At 46.2% G+C, this 27,749-nt stretch overlaps 1 protein-coding gene across 1 annotated transcript in view; it reads left to right on the top strand.

The window, feature by feature from the left end:
• The window catches only part of LOC138470057 (extracellular calcium-sensing receptor-like), a 164,778-nt gene that overhangs the window by 125,002 nt on the left and 12,027 nt on the right, over positions 1-27,749 (top strand). The gene's annotated exons all lie outside the window — the stretch shown is intronic.

The following is a 27,749-nucleotide window of genomic DNA, read 5'->3' as shown; positions in this document are numbered from 1 at the left end:
ACTCTGCTCTTCCTGGGGGCTTGCATTCAGAAATGGCACATATTTCACTTTTTAACTGATTTTGCAATATCAGACATTAACCCAAATTTACACACATGTGCGCAAGGAGTATGGACATTAATTGATGAAGTGTCAGATTTTTAACATGCATACATTTAGAGTAATATTCTCTTTTCCGCTAAAACCCCCCTAAACATACCACCGGTTCTAAAAACCTCTTAAAATGTGGGCAGAAAAATCACAAGAATTATGGTATCATTTATAAAATTTTCACATGTCCGCTCTATGAATGATCCATCTTTTTAGAGTTATGTTCTGGCCCCAAAGGGGTGTGGTTTCCCCCCAGCACAAGGTTGAATTTCTGTTTTTTCCAGTTCTGCCAAGCCAGCTTGCTCTCACAGGCAGTGCCCCTCCCCTTTCCTTCCAGGAGGAAGCTCCATTTACGACTCCCGCCAATAAAACATTTGCCTGAGTCAGGACAGGGCTTTGTTCAGAGCTCCTGTATTCTGTGGGGGCTCCCCTTAATTCAATTATCAGAGAGATGGCATATCCTTAGTGTGGCCAGCAAAAGGCAGATAGGCCTGGGAATACAGCTGTGACTCAAGTTTCACTCCTGATGGGGGGTAGTTGCCAGGCAAAATTGGAATCTCTTTAAGCCAGTTTTTAGCTACATGTCATTTCTGTCCCCCAGTTTTCTGCATTCAAATACAACTAACAATTTTACATATGCAGCTAGAATGCTGATTCTAAGTTTAAAACTATGACATTTAAACAATTGCAACCTATGTGACACTCAGAAATAGGTCACTCATTTCTTTTAAACATTTAGATTTTTAGTGTCTTTCAGTCCACATTTACTTAAACTGCTGAAATCCACAGCTCAGCCAGTCTTGTTATAAACATTGTTTTGGGCTCTTCATCTTCCCAGATTTAGTATGCACACAACATTTCCTTCTGCCAAATGTCTGCTGGTGTTCAGTGAACATTTTGCATATGTGCAATGTTTAAAATGGGCATTTGAAGCTTGCATTCAGGGAAACCAGGGTGGTTTTTGAAGCGCTGTTTTGAGCTAACCGGCGCTACTGTTTTTCCTTTGGCAACCCATTTTGGTGTGCGCACAACTGCGCAGCTCTCCTGGATTCTGGGATGAAATGATGGGCGGCGACAGCGCATCCCCATCTTTACCCACTCCAATGATTTATTTTTGTTCTGGGGTAAAATGATGGGCAGCGACAGCTTAATCCCCACATTTACCCCGTCTAATGATTCCACATGGGTCAAAACCCTCCACAAACCCCCCCGCCCGACTGCGCTTCGACTTGAGTCGAGGGGGAGTCGGTTGCAAGGGAGGTTTTGATCCCTGGCGCTGGTATGTCCACATTATCTTCTTCCAATTCTGTAGATGGCACAGTTCAGCATCTTTTCCTCCATCCGGTCGGATCGATCGGTTCTCCTCGCCGGTCCTGATGGGAATATTGGGCGGTACCCTGGGCCCCCTTGTGTCAACCTCCCAGTCTCCGGATCATCCTCTTTGGCCGGTCTCCAGATTTTCTTTCTCCTAGGACGACAAAGGAAGAGCGGCAATACCTACTCATAGACGTCTTTCCACCACTGTTGAGATAGTGGGGCAGCATATACATTTCACAATAACCTAACATTACATTCTTATTTTAAAAAAGGAAGGATAACTAAGAGACAGTTTCATGCAAATCACAATATTTTAGGGACTAGATGTGGTATGTTTTATGGTTGGAACTGAATTAGTCTGAGACAGTACCCGCTAGGATTCCAGAGGATTCCTCCAGTTGTTGCAGAGTGTGCCTGGGATGGCAACATTTCAACTGGTTTATGTGGACCCACTTGTCTTCCCCCTCTGCCCAAGGACCTTTGGGGATGTGGATTTTGTAGGCCACAGGGGAGATCTTGTCGATGATCTCAAAGGGTCCCTTCCATGTAGGCAAAAATTTGCGCTGCTTGGCCTGGTTCCTTTGGAAGTTGTATAGATAGACCCGGTCCCCCACCTGATATTCCTTCCTGGAAGTCTTCAGGTCATAGTGGGTCTTCATTCTATCAGCCGATCTTTCTAGATTCCGCTGAGCGTAAGCAAAAGCATGTTGGAGGTGTTTCCTTAAATTCTCCACATACTCATGAGTTGTGGAGGCATTTATTAGTGTCTGATCTTGGGTCCTGTAGAGCAAATGCTGAGGAAGCACCATCTTGCGCCCAGTCATCAACTCAAATGGTGACATTTTGGTTGCAGATGAAGGGGTAGATCTGATGGCCATTAGGACCAGAGGTAATCGGATATCCCAACTTGGCCCAGAATCTGCCACAAACTTCTTTAATATGCTCACAATGGTTCGGTTATATCTCTCTACTGCCCCAGAAGAAGCTGGCCGGTAAGCAATATGCAACTTCCTTTTGAAGTATCTCCCACATCTTTGTCATTACTTCACTGGTGAAGTGGCTACCCCTGTCTGACTCAATCCTTTGAGGTAGACCGAAACGGGAAAAGATGTGGTTAATCATTAGGGCAGCTGCAGTTTCTGCCTTGCAATTTGGGGCTGGGAGACATTCCACCCACTTGGTAAACAAGCATGTCACAGTCAACATGTACTTATTCCCCCTAGCAGAGCGAATCACGGGGCCGACAAAGTTGATTTGTAAATCTGACCATGGCAGTGTCATCCCCCTCTTTTGGAGAGGCGCACGGTGCGTGAGGGATGATGGCTGAAATTGTGCACACACAAGACACCCCTTCAAGTATTGGTCGAGGTCCTGCCCCATGTGTGGCCAGTATGCAACCTCTCTTAAGATTTCCAATGTTGTGTGAAACCCCCTATGACCGGCGGTGGCCGCATCATGGGCGTGACTTAACATCAGGCTTCGGAATGAGGTAGGAACCACCCACTGGTCATGGCCAGCTTTGGATTTCCTTACCAACAAACCGTCTTGGATTCGGAACATTTTTGGACATTTCATCAACACTCTTAGGTCCTCTTTCCCAATGTTTTCGGTATCCGTCAGGGGAAAGTTCTCAGGGTCCTCAAGGTGCTGGTAAAATTTACCAATTATTGGATCCCCCTTCTGAGCTGTAATTAAATCAGCATCAGGGGTCTCCTTGCTCCATTGGGCAGTTGACAGATCATGGTGAGCATTTGTCTGGGACCTAGTGATAGCAGTGACCTGTATTTCCCCCAACATTGACTCAATCTCAATTAGATCCCCTTGGATGGCCCCGGTTTTGGCCAGCTGATCAGCTAAATCATTTCCAGTTTTGTCTGGTCCCTCTACTTTGAAATGACCCTTGATCTTTTTCCAATAGATGGTCATCTCATTCGAGGTGACCAGATCATCAATGTTTTGGACCAACTTCCCATGTTTCAAGGGTTTGTTGTTAGCACATAACATGCCTCTGGTTTTCCAATTAACCAGGTGCTCCACGAACCCGTTCCGTACATAATCCGAATCTGTGATTATGACCAGTTCGTGGAGTTGATGCTGGACAGCAGTGAGGGTGGCCTGATGCACAGCCATCAATTCTGCCACCTGACTACTTCGGGGACCAATTTTGTATCCAGCGGAGGGTTCTGGGGACTCATTCACCCATGCATTCCCTACGCCGGCCACCAGTTCTTTCTCCCCGTTGTTGTCAACATGGTAAGAGCATCCATCCACATACACAGTGGGCATTCCCTCACACTTGTCTTCTTCAAAGACTTTGTGTGGGGAATTAAGGTATGCCTCCATGTTGTCCTTGATTTTCCGACTTTCGTCCTCGAGACAGTTTTCTCTGGCACAATCATGCAAGTCAGCCAGACCTTGCGCGAGGGGACTCTTCGTGTTTTGGCCATATCTGACCTCCACAGGAAAGCCTTGCATTGACAGAATCCAGGAAGTAATTCGGGAATTACTCACATTTCCGGCCCGGATTCTGTCACTTTGGAGATATTGCAGAGGCTGGTTTGGAGTCTCCACTATGATGTGTTCCACCTGGATAAACGGGCGGTAATTCTTCAATGCCCACACCGTTGCCAGGAGTGCCTTCTCACAATCGTTGAATTTTTCCTCCACAGAGGATAAAGTTTTGCTCGCATAGGAGATTACTTTATTGACCTTGTCATGCTTTTGGTATAATACGGCCGTCAAGCACGTATTGGAGAACCCCGTCTCCAGGAAGAATTCCTTGTTTCTGACAGGGTAAGCTAGGCAAGGCGCTTGTGAGAGGCTTCTTTTGAGTTGTTTTACCGCCTCGGCTTGTTCTGGACCCCATTCCCACTTGACCCCCCCCTTCAGGAGATGAATCAGGGGTCTGGTGATCTCTGCGTAGCCCTCAATGAACTTTCTGCTGTAATTAGTCAGTCCAAGGAGGCTCCTTAGTTCCCGCAGAGTTGTGGGGTCTTTCAGTTTCTGAAGTGCTTCCACTTTCTTTTCCTGGGGACAGAGACCCTGAGGAGTAATCTCATGCCCCAAGAAATTAACACGGGTTCTACACCACTGTGCTTTCTGAAAGGAAAGTTTTGCTCCGGCGGCCCTCAACTGTGTCAGAACATAACGGATCTCCGCTATGTGTTCCTCCACAGTTGAGCTTTTGATGAGGACATCATCTACATAAGCCAGGTTACCCCTCGCACCCAAGTCGGGCATGGCCTTGTGTAGAAAAATGTTGAATTCATTGCCGGAGTTGAGGTATCCGAAGGGAGTCCGGGTCCATGTGTACTGCTGGCCCCCAAAGGTAAAAGCCAGTTTGTATTGGTCCTCCCTGCTGACAGGCACGGTCCAGTATCCATTGGTTAGGTCTATTGCAGTGAATACCTGTGACCCCTGAATCTGGGCCAGCCCTTGGTCAATGTAGGGAAGAGGCCATCGGGAAGTATGGACCCGTTTGTTGAGCTCCCTGAGGTCGGCACAGAGTCTCCACTGGCCGTTTGGCTTCAATATTCCCAGCACCGGATTATTGAAGGTGCTGTGGACTGGACGGATTATTCCCCGGGACTCAAGGTTCTTAATTATTTCAGTAAGGGACTCCATTGATGCGAGAGGCAAGCGATATTGCTTCACAAACACAGGAGTCATGCCAGGGTCCGTGGGGATTGTTGTTGTGTGGATGTCAGTGCGACCACAGTCATATGAGTCTACCGCAAAGAAATCTTGGAAATCCAAGAAAACTTGTTTCAACTTTTGCTTTCGTTCCAGAGTCACACAGGCATCAGCTAGGTTGACTCTCTCTTCCACCATCTGCCTGAAGCCTGGAAAGACTTCTGGTTTGGCTATCTCCGCGGCCTCCTCCAGCTGGGTGGAGAAGTCCCTGGTCAGAGTGCTGATTTGGACCGGAGGCTTCAGGTGGGAAAGGCAGCCTTCATGAACCTGGAAAATCACCTCATCCCTCCTGAAGTCACACGTCACATCTTCCTTACCATAAGGGCAGGAAGTGTACACCAGGAAGTTCCTCCCATGCCGGGTAAAGATCCTGTCTGGTGTTGCATTGTCATCACTGTCACTGTCAAAACAGTCCTTGGGGATTGGTCCTAACAGTTCATTTCCTAAATCAATGGAAAAATGTCGGTCATCAACCGCCATTCCAATAATGGTGCCTGCGGCTAGAGTAATACTCTTTAAGTCGCTGTTATCCACCTCTATTAGAATGGTGTCATGTTCTATGTTGACTAATGGTGTTGGGTTTACCCCCAACCCTTGCTGTTGGAGAGAAGCATTTAGATGTATGTAAGCATCAGGGTTTTTCAACTCTTGTCCCCTTTTAACTTTCACTTCCAGGGAGAATTGTCGGGTCCTTTCTGGGATGGTGACTTCCTCTTTAACCTGAATTTCAACTGCATAAGGTAGCAATTGAGCTGACCTAAATGCTTTTTCTGGATCATCAAAGCCCATGGGATTATCCGCTAATCGGGACCAAGCTTTGAAGTTTATTAGGTCCAAAGTAATGGCAAAGCGATTGAGAATGTCACTGCCTAAGTAAAAGGCGGCAGGGACGTCTCGCACGACCCAACAATTGTGGACTATGCTCTTGTTGCCAATGGAGATTTTGAGCATACACCTGCTTGGCAGGAGATGTTTGGAATTAGGTGCTTCCAGGTCCATTTCCCATTTGTCTATCAGTTTGAATGTGGGAGTGGCTGGATCTTTTGGGAGTTGGCGGAACATGGCTTCGCTGATGAAGCTCTTACCGTTATTCACACACACTCGAGCGAGAACAGAGTCCTTCCCATCATTTAACTGAACAGGGATGAACAACTGTTCTCCAATTTGCTGAATATCAGCCAGGCTCTGAGCTGATTTCACATCTTTCTGGACTATAGGAGTGGGAGTTTCTGATTGTTGATTAGTATAGAATCTCAGAGTGTTTCCTTCCAGCGTGGAGTACCACTTTAGACTGGAAGGAAGGTTGATTTTCAGAAATAGAGAGGACCCTCCATCACCAGTCTGTTGTCCTACTGCTATTACTGTCACGTCTGGAATTTGGCTATTCTGGATGTGAAATTCTACTTGGTCATATTTTTGTTCAACCATGTGGCAGGTGCCGTTTAAACTAACATGGTTGACACTCTGTTTTAATTTTATGGGTCGGCTAGTCTGGGTCCAGAGGACCTTGTTTACACAATCTATTAGGGTGACAACCTTCTCAGGAGGTCATTCCCTAGAAAACAAGGGGTGCCCTCTGGGGTCACTATTATGACCGGGTGTTTCAACTTGTGTCACCCAATTTTAATGTCCAAATCTGCCGTCCCCTCGATGGGAATTTCCTTCCCGTCAAAGTTCTGGAGTTGTCCAGGAAGTGAGGTGAGAGGAATTTGGTAATTCCCTCCCCTTCCTGCATTCAGTTCATCAAAGGCCCTTCTGGACAGAAGGGTAGCTTGAGATCCAGTGTCCACAAGTGCCAAAATTGTACCCTGCCCCTGTACTTGTACCGGGGCATAGTATCTTCCCTCCTTCTCCTCAAGGGGGCACAGATAATGCACATTTTTGGACAACTGGTGGGCTAACTTTCTGGTTTTAGACATTGCAAGAGAAGAAATTTGGGCAGAATTCTGTGGAGAGCCTTGGGAATCTGAAAGAAAAAGTTGGCAACTGGAGATCAGAGCCATTGTGGGTTCCCCTGGCTCCGGTTCTGGGCCACCCCCCCCTTTTTGGAGGCAGTCACCAGGATGGGTTTGAACCAGGGGATTTTCTTGCTGTTGGTTCTGGGGTGAGATGGTGGGCGGCGGTAGCTCAGTCTCCACATCTCCCCAGTCTGGATTTGCATCCCTAGGGACCCATTTGTCTTTGGGAGGAGTTCCACCCTCTCTGAAGGAGAAGATCCTTTTCCCAGGATCCTCTGAGGATCCCTCTCCCTCAAATTGGAAGATCTGTACCTCCTCCTCAAACTGAGTCTGTTTGGGTCTTTTGTTTCTCCTACCCCCCCTCTGCTCCTTAGGAGGCAGACTTTCAGGGGCAAGAGATTTTGTTTCCAGTTCCTGGGTTTCCAGGGGCTGTTTACAAGTGAGGAAGGAAGCTTCCTCCAAGGCTTTACACCCCCCTTCCCTTTGTGCCTCCTCCCTGGGAACCGGTGAGTTATCGGGGTGCTGCCCCCGTCATTGTTCTGGAGCACCAGGTCCAGAGTTGGGTGCGTTCTGCGCCGGCACGCCCATCTGAGGGTTCTGCTGAGCCCTCAGTATGTGACCCAGATCCCGCGCCATGTTTTGAACCCGGCGCTCTAACTGGGAAACCCGCTCAGGCTGATACGGGGCCCTGTTTTCTCCCCTGGGCTGATCCCGGGAAGGGTAGCTGTCCCTCCTCTGGTAATACCCCGGGTTGGGAAGATTTGGGTACCCCTCCACCCTTGGCCTCCCCTCTCCCGGATTCAGTGGTCTGGGCTCAGGGAATTGGGGAAAGAAGGATGGATGGTTTTGGGGCTGAAAGTTGGGTGGATACCTGGGGAAAAAGTTCTGCCCAGGATTTGGAGAATTTCTGCCCTCCTGTGGGAAGTTAGGAGGGAAGTTCCCCGGGTTAGGGGCTTGGCTGGATCCCCCCCTTGGGCTGGAGGAGTCCACACATAACCCAGGATGGGTCGATTTCCCTTGTAACGGGGACTTACATAATCAGAAGAGCGAGGGACACCATTTGTGGGGCTGCCACCCTGGCTCCCTGTCTGTGACTGGCCCGAGGACCTTCTGGGCCTAGCATTATTAGGTGCAGGTAGGTTTTTAGGCCCCCCCATCTCCAAATCTAAAACGGGGGTGACCTTTACCTCTGCCACCTTGGCAGCAGCAGGGGTGCTGTTGGCTTTGGGGTTTTTCTGGGCATTACTTTTGCTATCTACCGGTTTCTGCACCTCATAGATCCGGGTAGCCTGTTCAATGACCCAGTCTAAAGATCTTTTCTCGTGAAAATCCCTCACGAGCTGGGTCATTATGTATTTGGGCAAGGCATGAAAAAATGTATTAATGAATTCTCTACTGTCTGTGCGCACCCTTCTGGTGGTCTGCGCAAAAGCACGTTTCAGTTCTTGCACAAATTCTTGTGGGGCCTGATCCTCCCAACATTGCAAATTGTAGGCTGCCTTGCGAGCCTCTTGAGGATTTCTGTAAACAGAAAAATGTTTCAAGATGGCCGCCCTATAGGTGGACCACCTGGAATGATTTTGGTCCTCCAGCCCTGCAAAGAAACTGGAGTACTCTGGGGAGAATGTCCACTTTACATATTGAATACAGCTTTGGCTGTCCTTCAAATGGAAAGTCTCCATCATTTGCTCAAACAACTCTAAGTGCTCCCAAACAGAATACTTAGAGTTCTTATGGTAAGGCGTGATGACGCTCCTGATCGCCTTAATCTGCTTTAAGGGGTCCTTAAGCAAGGCCCTTTTTGCCTTACTGGCCCTTTTGGTTCGGGTAACCCTGGTCCATTCATCTTCTGACTCAGAGGCACTGCTCCCAGAGGTTCCCGTCAGATCTTCCAGGTTTTCCTGGATTCTGCGAGCCTGGGAATGGCTGGCAGAATGTGGGGACCTGGTCTCCTGTTTCCTGTGGTGCTCAGAGGAGTCTTCAGATCCCTCCTTGCTGCCAGGATTTGATGGGTACCCCCCCCACTGACCTAACTGGGCAGAGGTTTTCAGGATGCCCTTAATGGGCCTACTCACCTGGGGTTCCCCATCAAATTGCACTGTGCTTGGGTGCCCATACCCGGATGCCCGCCCCTCCATTCCTGGGTGGTACTGGCCTATGAGCCCCATGCTTCTGGCTGGATAGTAATCTGCCATCCCTGTGGCCCTGTGCTCATGTGCGCCAGGGGGAAAGGGGGTGGCAGAGTCCAGGGACTGAGAGAGATAAAGGCCTCTGGTACTAGGGCTCCTGAGGTTATGCTCAGGAGTTTCCCTTTCCCAGCGAACCTGGTCTCCATCCGCCCCTGCTCCCTGTTGCAATGCAAGAGCCTGCATTTGTGCCTTCAGTTCCTCAGTTAAGGCCTTACCAGACTCTATCAGTCTCTCCTGCATCGCTACCTGTTGTTGGAGCCTATCATTGTGTTGACAGAGGGCCTCATTTTCCCTCTGTGCTTCCTGGTTGGTCCTGGAGAACTGGGCCAGTCTTTGCTGCAGGAGGTTTACCTCCTGAGTCCCATCCCTACTGGCCTGCTCCTTTCTTGCCAGAGCCTCTTCCACCCTTATGGTGTGCTCTACCAAGTTCTGGTTTTCTTTTTGGAGGTCACCCAGCCCCTGGAGGGCCAGGTGATTTTCTTCAATTTCCTTTTTTAAGTGGCAGACTTCCTGGCCTAAAGTGTCTCTTTCATGACTGAGAGCCTGCATCTGTGCTGCCAGGTCGTCCCTCTGCCGTTGGAAGGCACCAGCTTTCTGGCGCTCCTGATCAAACTCTGCCTGGGTATCCAGGTCTTTCAGAATCAGTTTATTGCTCTCTGCCTTCTCCCTATCTAGGTGGCTTTGCAGGGTGACTACCTGCTCAGCACATACCCTATTGAAATCTAACTGTTGCTCCAGCTTTTTCTGGCTCTGCAGTAGGGAGTCCAAACCTTCTTGGTACTCCTTCTGCAAGGCCAGAAATCTGGTATCCTGGTCAGTCTTTTCCTGTTGCAGTATATCCATGTCCTCTTTTATTTTAATGATATACTGCCTACTATCATTTTCTGACTCCTGGCTCCTCTGCAGCCTCTGCTCAGAAGAGTCCAGATCAGATTGGGCCTTCTGTAATGCCAGCAGTTGCCTACTCGCCAAATCTTGGCCTTCAGCACATTTGTCCTGCATGGCTCCCATATGTAAATATAAATATGCCGCTACCCTGGCAATCTTGTTGTGCTCATCCTTGGCCTTAGAGGATATATATAGTTCACTCAGGGCCACATGTAAGGGACCCTGATCTCTCCATATATCTGACCCTGTTTCCGTGACCTGTTGCGTGATGGCCTGCAACCAGACTGTTTGGTCCTGGTGAGTCCACTCACCTCTCACAAATAACCTATGTAAGAAGTGCTCTCTGGCTATTTTCATGTCTACTAAGGTCGTCATTCTAGAGATTGGTCTCTGTCCTGACTTACAGAAGTTTGTATTTTATTTTTGCAAAACAGACCTTTTCCTAAGAGCGTTCCTTTGAGGAGTGCTTTACAGCGTAACACAGCGTGGTGATCCGACCGGATATGTGTATCTGGTCAGCTGGCACGCTGTATTAATCTGCACAAATGGTAGATCTAACCCAAACGTCCGGCACGAGCCCCCAATTTGTAAGAGGATTCAATTCATCACTACTGCCAAGTCAACGCCTAGTCTAGAATACTGAATGAAAACCCTTATTGATATATCTTTATGTCCAGTTCATGCGTTCTGGATGACTACCCCTATATAACACCCCTCTCTTGGAATCCTCCTGACCCCACTGAGCCAAGAAGTAGTTCTGTTTTGCAAGTTAAAAGGTTTAATTGATAATTTAAACAATAGATATATATATCACACTTTAGAATAAATTAATAATTGAATAGCACACTTAATCTGATATGATAAAGATTAACAACGGAGAATCTGGCACTAGCACACCTCTTTATAATCGCTAAGGAGTTGACATGAAATGGATAAGGTAGCACACTGGTAAGTAGGGACAGAAGAATAATGTGATAGAGAATGCTTTATAGAGTTCAAATGGATACAATGTTGAATGAAAGGCAGTACAGAAAATACTCAATATGATTTCAACAAAACAATGTAATCACTTTTCTCTGGCAATCCACTCCCCCCCTTTATGCAATGCAAGGAAATGGAAGGAAGCACACAGTTCTCAGAAATGCAATCAAATGTGATTCAGTTCACCCCAGCAAGCTTGGACTACAGAAGGTTAAAACACAGGCCCAAAATGCTTTTATATGTGCTGGCAATGAAGTGAAAAATATGCTAAAATGCTTTTAATTCCCTCTAGAGGTTTAGGGTGAGTGGTATATGCTTTGAATAAGTTCAGGATCACTTTAGCAATGCTCTATAATGGTTGTCAGGTTGCAAACGAATTTTTGCAAATCGCGGTAAAATTTGCGAGTGCGCCGGGCGCAATTACAGAGTAAATACAAGGACTATCACTATCGTTTTGGGGTCCTAGGACAGCCTAGGATCTCAGCTTCCAGATGAAAGTTACTGGAAGTCTCTAAGACAAACGGTCGCGGAGATATGAGCGATTTTGTAAAGGTCGTTTTTCAGATTTGAAATTTTAAAGTTCAAAGTGACAAGTGACAGTTTTGCAAAATGACAAGGTACAACTTCTAGGAGACAGTTCTGGTTAGATTAAAATAGATTGAATTATATTACTTTAACTAAGAGATTGGTTCTGCACAGTTATACTATGTACTCACAATATATTTAGAAATATGCCTCGCCACGGATCTGGTCAGGTTTTGGACTGGACTCCGGTTCAGCTCTCTGGTTCTGCTAACAGCGGTCTGGGTCAGCTCTGCTCTGCCTCTGGTCTGGTCTGGGTCTCTGAAGGTGGATAGATTGAAGTCTCTAGGTTGGCTCTCTGAAGGTTGATGGAGGTAAAGTATGGATTTTTCCGGCAGAGCGTCCCGCAGCAGATGGAAATGAATGTCCCTATCTGTCCTGTCTGCTTTTATCTGTTTTTAAAATGGGTGTGTGTGCAGCATCACTAGACCCTACCCCTCTCCACTTGCCATTGGCCCAATTCTCCCCTCTCCCATGATTGGGGAAGGAACTGTGAGTCAGAACAATGTCATTTTATGGCTTGCAGAGAGGACACTCCCCTGTCAAATTGCACATAATCTATATTTGATAAAAAAAAACATATTTGCACAGGTACACATTTGTTTAAAATTACATGCACCCCTCACATATCACAGGAGGTATCCCTTGTTCAAACTCTGCTCTTCCTGGGGGCTTGCATTCAGAAATGGCACATATTTCACTTTTTAACTGATTTTGCAATATCGGACATTAACCCAAATTTACACACATGTGCGCAAGGAGTATGGACATTAATTGATGAAGTGTCAGATTTTTAACATGCATACATTTAGAGTAATATCCTCTTTTCCGCTAAAACCCCCCTGAACATACCACCGGTTCTAAAAACCTCTTAAAATGTGGGCAGAAAAATCACAAGAATTATGGTATCATTTATAAAATTTTCATATGTCCGCTCTATGAATGATCCATCTTTTTAGAGTTATGTTCTGGCCCCAAAGGGGTGTGGTTTCCCCCAGCACAAGGTTGAATTTCTGGTTTTTCCAGTTCTGCCAAGCCAGCTTGCTCTCACAGGCAGTGCCCCTCCCCTTTCCTTCCAGGAGGAAGCTCCATTTACGACTCCCGCCAATAAAACATTTGCCTGAGTCAGGACAGGGCTTTGTTCAGAGCTCCTGTATTCTGTGGGGGCTCCCCTTAATTCAATTATCAGAGAGATGGCATATCTTTAGTGTGGCCAGCAAAAGGCAGATAGGCCTGGGAATACAGCTGTGACTCAAGTTTCACTCCTGATGGGGGGTAGTTGCCAGGCAAAATTGGAATCTCTTTAAGCCAGTTTTTAGCTACATGTCATTTCTGTTCCCCAGTTTTCTGCATTCAAATACAACTAACAATTTTACATATGCAGCTAGAATGCTGATTCTAAGTTTAAAACTATGACATTTAAACAATTGCAACCTATGTGACACTCAGAAATAGGTCACTCATTTCTTTTAAACATTTAGATTTTTAGTGTCTTTCAGTCCACATTTACTTAAACTGCTGAAATCCACAGCTCAGCCAGTCTTGTTATAAACATTGTTTTGGGCTCTTCATCTTCCCAGATTTAGTATGCACACAAAATTTCCTTCTGCCAAATGTCTGCTGGTGTTCAGTGAACATTTTGCATATGTGCAATGTTTAAAATGGGCATTTGAAGCTTGCATTCAGGGAAACCAGGGTGGTTTTTGAAGCGCTGTTTTGAGCTAACCGGCGCTACTGTTTTTCCTTTGGCAACCCATTTTGGTGTGCGCACAACTGCGCAGCTCTCCTGGAATCTGGAATGAAATGATGGGCGGCGACAGTGCATCCCCATCTTTACCCACTCCAATGATTTATTTTTGTTCTGGGGTAAAATGATGGGCAGCGACAGCTTAATCCCCACATTTACCCCGTCTAATGATTCCACATGGGTCAAAACCCTCGACAGGGGTGTGCCGATTGCGAGGGGCTGATAAAAGTTACCTTTGGGAACGATCAAGGCATGAGGACCAGGGGGTCTGGCAGTCGGCAGTCCCGGCAAAAACAGGCAGAAAACAGGCGATTGCCGTGTTACCGTGGGCCTTGCTGGAAGTGGGCCGGCTACACCTGCCGGCGGGCAATCAGGGTGAAATGGGCAAGGCAGCCAATTGGCAGAAGGCAAAGGCTGCTGGGGGCCTGGCTAGGCTCTGGAGGCGGCCAAATGTGAACGGTGCCATCTTTGAATGTATTAGGTACCTTGTGTACCTTAATGGCGAATAAATAAATAATGTTGAATGGGCTTAATAAGTCTAAAGCAACTTCATCCCATGTCACCTTGGGACATTCTCTCACCACCATAGGTACCTTCTGAACTCTAAGGGCCTCATTACGAGGTGGGCAGAATGGGTTTAACGGCACTGGTAATGGTGCCGGTACCGGTAAACCCATTCCGCCCTATTACGAGGTTCCCTTGCGGGACCAGCTCAGAAAGTCTGGTCAGACCAGACGTCCTTTGTGGGTCCCACAAGGGGACCAGGGAGCTAACGGGCCCGTTATTAGCCCCCCCCGATTCCCATTGATCTCTATGGGGGCTCGAATGGGAATAGGGATGGGCATTTTGAATGGGGACTTACCGGGTCCTCCAAGGTTGGACTGACCCGGTAAGTCCCCATTCAAGGAACCCGGACCCGGACACGAGTTTGGAGGCAGCCATGACGCTAATAGCACCATGGCTGCCTCCAAACTCGTAATGAGGCCCTAAGTCCTTTATCGCCCTCTACACATTCCATACAACACATAACTTGTTCCTCCGTATCTTTATCCAATCATGGCCACCAAAATTCTGCTCTTACCAAGCCCTTAGTTCTCGCTACACCCAAATGTCCAACATGAGCCAAATCTACAACTAATCTTCTCATTTTATATGGCACCACCATCTGATGCCCCCTGTATAAATAATTCTCCCGAACCCATAGTTCATACTTCACTTTGGCATAACCACACATGTCACCACAGTATTTCTTTATGTTTCCACCAATCAGCAATGCCATGATCTTTTGATATACTACATCTTCTACACAAGCAGTATCCCACTCATCTTTCTTCAACGCATCATGAACTTGGGAGATTGCTGCCATCTCCTCTGAACATCGGGAAGGCTTAGTAGTCTGGGGTTCAATCTCCACTGATCTAGACAAGGCATCAGCACCACATTACTCTCCCCACATACATGAAGCATTGTAAACTGTAATCCTTGTAATGTAGTTACCCATTTCATGATGCGCCTTGAAACTCCTTCCAAATCACCCTTGGTAAAAATCCCAACTAAGGGTTTGCGATCTGTGCAAATCGTAAACTCCCTGCTCCACAGAAATCTCTTACACTTCTCAACACCCCAAACGCATGCTAGTGCTTTCTTCTCCACGACTGAGTATCTACTTTTCAGTCCCTTCAATGATCTAGATGCAAACGCCAAGGAATGCAGCACAAGTGATCCTCCATCCCCTTTTGACTTGGGTGCTCCCATCTTCTTTATAGGTTCAATAGCTTCCTCCTTGCGGTAAACACCTTCTCCTGAAATTTCATGACCCAAATAAACAACTTTATCATCTCTGAATGTGCATCTCTCCATGGCTACTGTAAGACCTGCTTCCTTCAGAACCCTCAAAACTCTTTTTAGGCACTCATCATGTTCTACATCTTTTCTCCCACACACAAGTACATCGTCTTTATAATGCATTACTCAATTCTCACCCCCCAAAAGTCTATACATGATGCTCTGAAAAACACTTGCTGCAGAAACTAAACCAAATGGCATGCGTATGCACCTCAAAAAGACCGATTGGAGTGATAAAAGCCATGAGATCCCTAGACTCTGCATGCAGTTCTACTTGATGGTAAACTGACTTTAAGTCTAAGATTGAAAACACTTTGGATCCAGACACCCCCACCAATAGATCATCTATTCTCGGTAAAGGAAATTTGTCTGCCACCACCATGCTATTTAAGTGTCTGAGGTCAATGCATAACCTCAAAGACGCATTGGATTTCCTGACCACTACTATGGGACTAACACATTCTGATGCTTCTATCTTCTCGATCACCCCATCCTTCTCCATTCTCTTCAACTCTTTCTCCACATCCTCCTTAAGTCCTAAGGGAATAGTGTGCAATTTCGCAATCTTGGGTACAGTACCTTTTTTTAACCAGATTGTGTGCACAAATCCTCTCAAACACCCCAATTTATTAGTGGTGTCCTCCAAGTGATCATCATTATTCTCCACTCTCTTCACCGATAGCACTTCATCTGGATGAATTGCCTCAAGTCTTATTTTTAACTCTGCCTGATCGCTCCATGAGAGTAGCTCTCCACCCCTGTTGGCAACATATATAATTCCTGCAGATTTCCTCTCTTTGAATTGCAGTTCACCTTCAAAACTCCATATAATCTCTATAGGTACACCCCCGTACGCATTTGCTCTGACAGAATCTTCCCAGAGCGTGCAGCAGTTAAACTTCTCCTTCCACACTTGTACACTAATCAAGGTGTAATATGCACCACTATCGATGAACAATGAGACAGGCACACCACGAATGAATACAATGGCATAAGGTTTTTTCCTTTTCACTATCCCATCAACAACATTCACTGAATACACAACTTCTCTGCCAACCTCACTGCAGAATTAATTCTCATAATCTGCACTGCTTTCATGTTCCTGACTCAACCCAGAACTAAAATGTTTGTAACACCTCCTTCCCACAGACTCCTTGAACTCCCTGGAAGATCCAGCATCTCTGAAGTCTCTGGAAGAGTTAGTCTCCCTTAGCATCCCTTTGGCATCCTTTAATGGTAACCACTGATGTCCCCAGCCTCTGCCAGCTGAAGATTTATTCTCCTGGCGATCCTCACGCCTTTTTCCACTATAGTCTGACCACCATGTAGTCCCACATATCACTTGTCTTTGGGCAGCTTTCGACACTTTTTGCATCACTCCTTCACTTTCCTCTGATTTCAGTCTTTCACTAGAGGTATCAGTGATCCTATCTGCCTGAAGCGTCTTGATGCACTTGTCCGTGTGTTCTACAGTCTTCGCAATCTCAATGGCCTGTCCAAAGAAGGATTCCTCTCCTTCCATAGCTCCTTCCTCAAGTTGACGTTGGAGCATTTGATCATTAACTGATCCCTAAAATGCTCATCCTGGCAATGACTGAACCTACACTCGACTGCCAGACCCCTTAAAGCTGTAATAAAGTCTTCTATGCTTTCACCACTTTTTTGACTTCTTGTGGCAAATTTATATCTCTCCAGGATAATATTCTCCTCAATTTTATAATGCTTGTCTAACTTCTTTTCATAGGGACCTGCATCAGAATTGTCAACCGGTTCTGGTAACTTCTTTAATACTTCCTGACCTGCGGTACCCAAACAATGGAAAAGCAATGCCTCTTTGCGTTCATTTGAGAAGTTGGCCCCAAACACAGCTAAAGCATTTTTGTTGAAGCCCTCCTTCTAACCTGCCCAACGTACCCTGGGCTCACTCGGGACTTTAAGAAAAAACACTGGAGCAGGTACATTCACCATGCCTTTACCTGCACTCCCGTTGCACAAGCCAGTGCACCACTCTCCAACTGCAAGATTACTAAACGTGAGAATGGTCTTGAGGTGAGCAACCTCCAAGCAGATCACTATCAATACGTCAATATAGAACCCTGTCAACTACTCACCGAAGCCGAGTCTTTGATTCAGAGTCTTTGATCCAGCTGGACGCCCCCCAACTGTTACTCCCTTTGTGCTGAAATACGTGTAAGTCTATCGATCCCAGTACAATATCAAAAAACACCAATCCAAGATGGCCTCCACATCCTTAGGTCCTTTTCTCTAAAACCGCAATAACGTAGCATGCTTACGTCTCTCTTGACCATTGAATGCGTCGCTCACTGTGCCTGTACACAGACGTGTTTCATAGCAACCAGCAACCAAACATAAACATTGCACATACTGCAGTATTTCGGCTTGTGCTGAGGGGCACCTCAAAAATTCACTGCTACAACTGGTGCTGGTCACCAGGAGCAGTGTCACTAGATCCGCAGAGATGTGAGTACACTTGACACTGCTGGGCGTAGCAACGTGTACCTCGGACGCTTCTGTCCTCCTGGCAAAGAATCTGCTCTCTTCCGTAGAATCCTCCTCATCTACCAAGCTTGCTCTTTCCACCGCCAAAGGACTTTGGCAGCTCAAAACATCCCAGCTTGAAAATGGCTTCAGCTTGTAATGTCCAGCAGTTCTCTGCTTCCTGCAATCGGGGTCTGCATATAAGCACTCTGCCGGGGGTTGTCTCTGCCAATCCTCAAATCCTTGTTGCCAAATGTTATGACAGTGACACAGTCAATAGTAGTGATCAAGTATTTTATTAAGATCACAAGCAAGGAAACAAACCCCAGCCGGGGAGCAGTCAACTGTCCTCTCAAGAGGCAACTCCACAACTCACATCATAACATTCTCTCCCAGAACCTAGTGATGCTGATGCGATGCATAGCAACCATGGCTCTGATGTCATACTAAGAACTATGTACAGTGAAATATGATAAATAGGTACAGTAGGAATAATGAATAAATGAAATATAAACACTGATGAAGACCTATCCTAACAGGAGCTAATTGGTACCTATTGGTAAATGTGTTCTCCCTCGCATGACCAGGGGTGCACTTGAGGGGAGGCACCACATTTTTCTTTTGCCATCCAGGGCGCTGCAGCCACTAAAGCCGGCCCTGCGCGTACGGGTTGAGAAAGTGCAGAGAAGGGCAGTCTGCAGGCAGCAGACTTAGAACTTGGAGAAACACGTGCTGTCAAACTTCCTGATATTAAAGTAAATGGTAAGCTGTAAGACTAGCACCATTGTCTAGGTTTAGTCTAAATGATATGCTTTGTCTAAAACAATGCAATACACTTTCCACAGTGTACCGAAAGTGTCTGGCATGAACAAAGATGACATGGTGTTGACTAGTTCACTAATCGAAGCCTTACATCTAGATACCATGAATGCAAATGAATGCCCTGGAAAAATAACTGTATTTTTTTAGAAACAACTATGGTAGGGAAAGACCTGAATGACATGCTCACAGAATCTCAATCCAATGAGGCAGTAGAGAAAATAACATGCATCTGGCCAAAGGAAAGAAGCAGGGATACAAATGATGCCGCAGTTGAAATAAAAAACGCTGGATCGGAAGGAACCATTATTGATAATAACTCACTCCTCAACCTCTACTACTGTCTACAAAATGAGGTAACAAGGCCCTCAATGAGATTCCAAATACCGACCCTCAAACGATAAACACTGACAATCTATCGGCTTCCCCTAACCTAAATATATCCTCTGACGGAAATTCTTTTGAGAGTGAGACATGTGCATCTATTCTGCCGACACTGCAATTGTGCTGCTAATTCGAGTGTGATTCCGTTACTGATCTCTAAGGCACCACAAGAATCGAATGCTGCAGTTACTAGCCGCTGTTAAAATGCTAAACAGTATAGTCCCGTCTCAGGTGCTGAAGGAAATGGGAGGTGGAAATGTTAGCACAATACCCAATATAACTAATTCAGATATTCAGATGGAAAATAGTGACCTCTTGCCTACCCATGTTCTAATCAGGCTAATGAGAATCAACCAGATGAACCGAATGGAATTGTTGAAGCATGGAATGAGCAACCTGGCAAGTGGAAGAAAAAGCAAATGCTGAGAAGTAAAAGAAAGAATCAGACAAAAGGAAGAGTATAAAGAGGAAATGAGAAGTAGAGTCTTCTAAATACGAACTTATAGACACTGAAAATGGCAATTATGAAATCAGTGAAGTGGCCTGCTCCAAGAAAAAAAGAGGAAAACAGAGAAAAAAACATCCACCTTGGACACTGTATAATTAGTTTTTTAAACAAAAGGTCGCAATGATTACAGAGAATTAACAGGTCACCAGGTTAACAGGTCACCACAATAGAACCAGAGGATGTTCATATGAAACCAATCAGAATATTGTGTTAATCCCCTGTTCCAATGGCTGGAGCGGGGATTAAGGCTGTTAGCACCCCGGGTTGCCAAAGTGGTAACCCGGGGTGCTAAAAAAAAGGATTTTTCAAGATGGCCACCATGATAAGGGAAGGCGGGGCTCCGCACGGAGCCCCTCTTCCCTTTCCATGGCGGCCAGCGGGAGGCATGAGGAAGGAGTGGATGCAGTGGTGGCCCATGCAGCAACAGAATAAGGTCAGTAGGGCGGTGGGAGGGGGAAAAATAAATAAATACAGGGATGGAGGGCTGGGGGAAAGATGGCAGCAGGTGGAGCCGATCGTCAGGCAGCACAGAACACAGGCTTGTACCAGCGGTTCAGGCCCGTGTTCATAGCCATCTAATTGGCTGGCTCCCCCCCACCAGGGTGCTAATCTCTAATACAGACATGTCTAGCTATGTATTGGTGGCTGTTAATGATGAAGAGAAGGCGTACAATAACGAAAAGTTGCAAAATATGATCACAGATACTCAGAAGCAGTGCAGAGAGACTCATACCCTTATGGTTATCTACCTTTTTCCTGGCAAAGAACATTCACCCCTTAATCATTCTGCAAAATTTGAATTTACTGGGAATTATTGCACAGTTGCGTGTGATCGCCTGCGCATGTGGAGTTTATTGAATTTAATCCTATATGCACAAGTGTTGATCTTTTTTTCAACGCATGCAGCAGACTTGTTTATGGATTGCGATACTCATTTTTGGAAAATGAGATATGTAATAGAAGGATCTAATAACTTGATAACAGATGAATGATCTAATACCAGGGATAAGATGTCAATAAAAATTGGGCAAGATGTACACGGATGGCATTTGACATTTGATAATTATGAAACCAAAGTAGGCCCAGAGAGGCATAGTCCGATGTGTGATAGGTTACCAAGAATAATTGCAAGTAAATGATGGTGAAACAAACAAGTTGCCTATCACCACATGGGGGCATTCCTATTTTACTCATAGAAATTATGGTTATAACAGTCTGAAGATTTATGAGATATTATGACTTCAAGAGACTAGGTTCACAGGTACAATTTCAATAGATGAATATTCGATTATTAAATGTAGGGCCAGAAAAGGTGAGACAGGTCGCCCTTTCCGCTGCCTATTGATTGGAGTAAAAAATAAGTATACAATTAAACAAATTGCTATGCTAATACTGTGTTGTGAAGTGAACTATGATGTTATAGATGATATGATATGATATGATATGATATGATATGATATGGCATTTGTAACACGCCTATACACAAGTGTTTCAAGTGATTCATAGATTCGAATAGGAAAATGTTTGTTATGAATGTATATATTTGGCCTGGAGGAAAAACTATTGATTACATTATACAACACCTGGAGGAGATTATCTCTCATTGGACGGCAGTTGATGTTTAATTGCCTATCGTAATTGGATATAATCTTTGGATAGGATAAGATGTGATATCATTATTTTCCACACAACAGTGTGTGAGAACATGAGTGGTAAATGGGGTGATTTTATGCTAATGTGCAACCCTTTCAATGTGGAGAGACACTTAAAGTGGGATAAAACATCTGTGCCGCCATGGCGGAATGCTCATCACACTAGTACTATAGGTTATTTCTTTATTGATGCGGCGCTTACCGCTCAGGTTAAACATCATAAGGACATTTTTAACAATTTAAGTGTCCACGCCACTTTGTCTATGGTGATAGAAATGGGACACAAAACTAACAGTAACCACCTGCACAGCTCACATACCATTTCCTCAAAAGGCAATCATATTATTGCGCACCATAATAACAGGACACATATTAATTGTTGCCTGGAATATTTCTGTCATATTTACAAGCTTGCGCTGATACAACAAATTTGAATTCCATTGTGCAGCTTATACAATCCCTTACGCAACATTTGTGAATCTGCAGGCAAAAAAGAATGGCCATAAATAGGAACAACAAAGTCGTTCATGTGATGCGATGCTAGTAGCCAAAAAGAGACTCCTATGAAGAGAGATTAGGATAATTAATAGAAAGCCTTCTCTCTCAGAAACTCTACAGCTTTCTGAGATTCTTAAACTTAAAAATGGTTTCAGAAATTGGATAAAAAACCTTACATCCTTGATTCACTTGGTAAGATATATGATATAAGTCATGTATAACGCGCCTGTACAGAAGTGTTTCTAGGCGGGACACGACAAGGGAAGGAAGACACGGGGAGGACAAGACAAACAATCTTGGTAGGCCTTGTGTCATTCAGATCGTGCAAGTGCGACAGTGCAAAATGCATGGGGGATGGGAGAGGGGGAAGTGCCAGGGAGAGGGAAGGGGAAGTGTCATCAGGGCAGCATAGCTCTGAGTAAGTGCAGCCAGGGCAGCACAGCACTGGGGAAGTGCAAGGAGAGAGTGGACTATAGATGTTACAGTTACAACCCTTAAATGTGTGGTAGGCCCGGAGGCAGAGCAGGTGAGACTGATAATGGAGGGACCTGGGTCCCAGTGTGACTCTGAGGGTAGCCAAGCAACCAGTCAGAGCAGCAGACAGGTAGGTCAGCAGGGGAAGGAGAGGGAGAGAGAGAGAGAGCAGAGGAGACAAGGAAGGTATTGAGCTGCTTCTGTTACGCCAGGTGGTCTGGCTCAGGTTTGAGGGGGGCAGGGAGGACATTCCAGAGGGAGGCACCTGCAGAGGAGAGAAATCTTCCCTCCACTCACTGCCTGTAGAAGCTTATGACCCTCAGAGACCTGTTAATAGCTGAGCGAAGGGCTCGAGAAGGAAGGTATTTTGAAAAAAAGGGTTACAGGTACTGCAGGCCCACGCCTCAGAAAGCCTATGGATGATGCAGATGGTATTGAATTTGATTCTTGCAGCCACCGAGAGAGATTTCATTTGAGAGATTCAGTTTTGGTGAGATACAGTCCCTGGGCTTAAGGCCAATTATGTCTCACAGTCCTGTTCTGGATTACTTGCAGAGGGTGGAGAGTAGAGGAGGGCAGATTAAGAAAGAGGCTTTGTAGGTAGTCCAGCCTAGAGACAACCAGCACTCTGGAGACAGTGAGCACCTGGGGGAAAGTGAGAAAAGGAAGAAGGCCTCGGAAGAGGTGCAGCTGGTTGTGAGCCTTCTTCACAAGGTCCGTGATGTGAGGAGAGAAGGAGAGAGTGGAGTCGAAGATGACACCAAGGTTTCTTGACTTGCAGGAAGGCGAAGGAAGAGGACCCAAGTACGGCGGCTGGAGTGAGAGAGGGAAAGCAGGAGCATTTCTGTCTTACTGGCATTAAGGCAGAGATCGTTGGAGGCGTACCAATACCGAATAGCCAGTCAGGAATGAGCAAAAGAAGACAGGAGGCAGAAGGAGGCATGAAAGAGAGTTGAGTGTCATTCACATATCACTGAAAGTTACAGTAGAAGGTAGAGATCAGGTGGGCCAAAGGAGCCAAGTAGACATTGAAGTGTCAGGGTGAGATGCTAGAGCCTTGGGGGACACCACATGTGGAGAGAGAGGGGATGGAGAGAAAGGACCCAAGTTGGTCCTGAGAGGGTCTCTCCAGGAGGAACGAAGTCAACCACTCCAGGGCCTGATCCGTGATCCTGAGGTTCTCATGGAGTGATTGATCAGGATGGCAGGATTTACTGTGTGAAAGACAGAGGAAAGATCAATGAGGATGAGGACAGAGGAAGGCTGGAGTCAAGATTAGAGATCAGATCTTCACGGTGTTCAAGAGAGCCGCTTCCATGCCTCTGGCTGCTCTGATTCCAGACTGATGGTCATGGAGACAACCAACAGATTCAGTGCAGAGGTTAAGCCTGGAGATGGCCAGCTTTTGCTGGAGTTTGCCCAGGAAAGGAGTGATAGAGATCAGGCGATAAATTGCCAGACAGGTAGGATCGGCAGAAGCCTTTTTAATGAGGGGATGTACAAGGGAATGCTTGAGGTGAGAGGGGAAAGATACAGGGCAAAAGAGGGATTGCAGAATTAGGCCAAGGCTGGAGAAAGGGTGTCAGTGTGGTCCTTGATGGTTTTGAAGGAGCAGTGTCACCTGTTTAAACGACACGTTCATAGATCGGACTTGTCTAGAAAACTTCAACAAGTGGTGTCAGAGACAAAGAGGAGAAAGGAAGAGGAGAGGAAGAGGCGATTTCCCTGGTTGCTAATTATGTTGGTGTGAATTAATTTCAGTTTACTGGGTTTATCCAGCATAACAGACCATCTAAGAAAGGCGTGATTGCTAACCTTAGTATACTTGTTCTCAAATTCACCACACCTTGAGCGTGTGTCGTGGTCTGTGAAGACATAGGGTCTCATTACACGGTAGGCGGTAAGGGTTTACCGGTACCGGTAAGGGCCCCGGTAAACCCTTACCACCTTACTACGAGGTCCCTTTGCGGGACTCGACCTTAAAGTTGGGACCCGCAAAGGGACCTTGGTGCTAATTACGGTACCGCAATTTGCGGTACCGTAATTAGCCCCTTCCCCATTCCCCTTGAGCCCTATGGGGCAAAAATGGGAACGGGGAAGGGCCATGGAGAAAGGGGGAATTACCTCACCGCCAACCTTGGAATAGGGTGGTAATTCCCCTTTTCTCCATGGTGGTACTGATATGGTACCGGCGGCAACCATGGTGCTAATAGCACCATGGTTTACCGCCTACCGTGTAATGAGGCCCATACTCCAACTGGTGCGAGATAAGTTGCTCAGGTGGCCCTTTTTGTTTGAACACCCCAGGTCGTGAGAGCCAATAAGAGCACCCCATTTTGAACTCCTGATAGACAGTTTTTTTCTCTTCTCAACATAAAAGGTCATTGGAACAGATTCGGCAATAATAGCTGGAAGAGTATACAAAGAAGGGAGTTAAAACCCCAAGCTAGAATCAGGATCATATATGCTAACAATCAATATTTGCGTGTGCAGACATTTGGGGTGCCAATTAATGGCAGATAATACATGAGGCATGATGGTGCCGGATATAAAGGGTTTTAATTCAAATTGCGCCTGTGCACCAGTAGCTACGCCACCCATTGGTCAACCTCTGGATTTGCGCACGGCTGGGCGACAAAGAACTTGGTAACCATCAATATTGAATTCTTTCACAAGCCAAGTTTCTTGGAGCAAAAATACCTCACTACTAATGATGTAAGAATGACCCTCAAGATGTGTAAGAAATTATGTATATCCTCTGGTGTTCCAACACAGCCAATCAATACAGTTCTTACGAAGGGTGTGTCAATTAGTTTTGATACCCAAGATGCCAGATGTCCAGTGCACCAGCTGCTTTTGAATCACCACCAGCTGTCTGTTTTTTATCTAGAGGAGCACGACGGCTAGATCTTTCAGTGGCCAAGTTGTTTAATGGAGCATTGTAGTCATGTTTGGATGTCACAGCCTTAGTATTATGTGAGATTGTGGAGGTTATAGTGTATTTCCTGCATACAGTGAGTTCAAAGCCAAGCCTGTTTGGTTCAGAAATGCAAGTACTCAGAAGGGCGACGCCCACCGGGGATATAAATTCAATAAGAGCCCAGTTGGTAGGGCTAACAGCGGCACACAGTTCTATTTGCATCACATCATCCATGCTGATATCAGAATGACGGAATTCTATACCAGAGATCAAATAAAAGGAGTGATTAAGGAAGGGGCTGTCCGCACCGCGATTGTGCTCTTCAAGTTGAACCCATTTCCCGAACGGGACCACCCCCGTTTGTTCTCTTTGTCTCGGGTCATTTATCAAGGTGGGTCCAGAATGATTAGAGGGCACAGGCAAGTCATTAGCCATGGTTAACTGGCTGGATCGCAATGGTTCAGTGACTGGGACCAGACCATTAAAATTAGTATGCTGACTGAAGAAATTAGGCACTTGCAGATTGGTATTCATTCTGTTACTGGAATACAACAACGGTTCACACACAGAGCTAGACAATGGTAACGCCAAATGAAGAGGCTGTCATGCCAAGGGCTAGGGTGGAGGCTTCGGACCTGGATGGAGCCATTTGTCAAGGGGCCCTTGCAAATATACTTGCCTCACTATACCATCACCCTGAGCCCTTGTGACACTTGTTTTGTTTATAGCTAGAGATGTAGAGGGGGGAGGGGGAATACAAGCTGGGGCAGCATCAGGAGGGCCAGCAATGACATCAGCAGTACAATCACTATGCTTATCAATTTTACTGAACGTTTGCCTAATGCGCTTTCTTCTTCGCACCATATGGGGTCGTAGCAGTACTATGGACTGAATTTCCTCTTCAGCAGCGGGCACAATGCCTATCCCAGGCAAAGTCAGGTCATGAGACACAATGTTATGTGCAACAGGTTGTACTTGATTCACACAAGGGAGAAAATTAGGGGATTCCAGTTGGGGAAGGTGTGGCATGGAAGCAGCTACATTAGAACCTGTCACCAGAGCCTCATATCGATCCTGCTGCCGTTCAGAGTAACAAACAAGGATAGCGTCCCTGATTTTGGCCAGGATAAATTTGATTTCTCCTTGCTCATCAGCCACCCCCAAGCACAACGTAAATAGTGAGTTCATTTTAGCAGACATCGGACCTCATTACGAGTCCGGCGGTAACCGTGCCTGAAATCCCGGCAGGTTACCGCTGAACTCATATTACCATTTCGCCTCTGTGATTCCCGGAATTCCCGGGGCATTACGACCCTGGTGACCCGGGAATTCCGGAGGCGGAATTCGGTAAATCCCCATTCCCCTTGTGTCCCATAGGACTCAATGGGAATGGGGAAGTCGAAACACCGGCACCATCTCATGATGGTGCCGGTGTTTCCACGTCTGACTGCAGGCGGGTGGTGTGAAACCCGCCAGGTCAGACCTGACGGGAATGACTCCTCCCACCTGCAGGACTCCAGATCACCCGGTCCGGGAACAACGGTGGTGACGAGTTTACCGCCATCATTATTTCCAGACCGGGTGACTCGTAATGAGGCCCATCGTGTTTATTGCTGGAGACTGGGATGGGGCTGTAGTTACTTCCATGAAGGAGGTAACATCTGACAAGAAAGTGCTTTCACGTTTGCTAGTTGAGTCAGACGAATCGGATCAAGATATCAGTCTTTGAAGGTCCGGACTCATGGTAAGGTTGATGCCTATTACATTGTCAAAGCCATCAGAGGCACTAAATTCAGACGAGCACATATTAAGTAATGAATTGTCGTTGTCAATGGTAGATGATCCCAGAAATGATTTTTCAATAAGGACTTCCTGACTGAGGGACGGAGAGGGTAAGTCTCTGCCTTTGCAGAGGCATTGAAACCAAGAATCTTAAGTTGTTTCCGGATATCAGGATCTTGCTTATATTTTTTGAGTGAGGGAGACCCTCGGCATTGTCATTTATCATGACTGGGTTACGAGTTCTATTTCCCGCCTAATGCGTGGAGCTGCACCGTGTGTATTTAATCTGCTTGGAGGACTTCAATTGTCAGAATAGGAATAAGGAATATGACAAAGCTACTTACCATCTGTCATAAATGCGTCTTTGGGACTGCACCAATCTATCTGAAGGATGTTATAAGTATCTACCAACCCACAAGAAGACTTAGATCAGCGGAAGATCTCTTACTAGTCCAACACCGCGTGAAACGATCCCGCGGGCTTGGCAGAGCGTTTCATATCCAAGGCGCTAAGGCCTGGAATGCGTTGCCGGCTACATTGCGTAAGACCGGGGACCTATTCCCTTTCAGGAAACCTTTGAAGACCCATCTCTTCTATTAGTACTTTCCCTTACTGGTAGCCTGCACTCTTCTGTCTCTCGGGGGCCTGGATGCCTACGGGCTTTGGCGTGGTATAAGAAAAAAAAACATAACAAACTGACTCGAGGATTACTCACCCGAGGTGCACAGGCCCTCGCTAGCAAGCTCTGAGCGATGAGGTAAAGCCTCCCCACCCTGCCCACAGCTGAACACACATCATGGTGCAGGCTCCAAAGTCAGCGTAACAGCACAAGAGGTTACACAGATGTCTTTACACTGTGGCAGTCCAGCACACAATGAACACACTTCACTGTAATGATAATGATGTGTTATTTATAGAGCGCC

Source organism: Ambystoma mexicanum, chromosome 1p, assembly GCF_040938575.1.
Source record: "Ambystoma mexicanum isolate Mex_15411 chromosome 1p, UKY_AmexF1_1, whole genome shotgun sequence".
Taxonomy (NCBI): Eukaryota; Metazoa; Chordata; class Amphibia; order Caudata; family Ambystomatidae; genus Ambystoma; species Ambystoma mexicanum.
The sequence above is the reverse complement of the archived record's forward strand: the minus strand, read 5'-3'. Positions and strand labels throughout refer to the sequence as shown.